An 825-nucleotide genomic window follows, 5' to 3' on the forward strand; every position below is an offset into this window, starting at 1 on the left:
GGTGGATACACGCCAAGAAACGCGCTTTCTTCTGAGTTGATTCATCCTTTCATTTTAACGCTGCGTTTATTACAAGATGAAACAAGCAATGCATTTAGACATCGAAATAAGAGTCCTCTGTTTTCATTCCCAAGGGGGGACATAATCTTAGGCAAATTCAATTCGAGGACTTCTTATCCGGAAATTCGGCATCCCTTCTCGTATATGCGCCTCTCGTGACACTTGGGGCCCTGGTGGTGCAGTGGTTAAGAGCTCAGCTGCTAATCAAAAGGGCAGCAGATCGAATCCACCAACCGCTCCTTGGAAAGCCTATGGGACAGTTCTACTCTGTCTATAGGGTCGCTATGAGTTGGAATCAACTGCATGGCAACGGGTTTGGTTTCTCGGGTTTCGTAATACCTGCTTGATTCAAACTTTTCCGCAGTGACAAAGGCTGGCTCCCTCTACCTCTGCTTGGAAGCCAGACAGCAACAACGAATCTTTGTCTCTAATGTGGAGTCCCAGACCCCTTGTTGTATATTCAGAAATGTACATTTACTTCCTTGTGCATGTTGCTAAGTCAGACTCTAAAAACTGAACCAACCGAATTTGGGGGCTGGGGTATAGTTTGTCTTTAGACAAATGGGCCTTGCTACTTCAGAGGTCTAGGAACAGGCCTAGAAGCACATGAAGAAGGTGTGGGTTGCTCGTAGGTGTCCTTGAAAGGGGGAAGACTCTCTTGAATGGAAGAATCTATGTTGAATCTGAGTGTGTGTGAATCTGAGCGTGCCAAGTGCTAAACCATTGCACCACCAGGGCTCATGTATGAAGATTAAATGAGAATAT

This window comes from Trichechus manatus, unplaced genomic scaffold (assembly GCF_000243295.1).
Source record: "Trichechus manatus latirostris isolate Lorelei unplaced genomic scaffold, TriManLat1.0 scaffold00153, whole genome shotgun sequence".
In the NCBI taxonomy this organism is placed as follows: domain Eukaryota; kingdom Metazoa; phylum Chordata; class Mammalia; order Sirenia; family Trichechidae; genus Trichechus; species Trichechus manatus.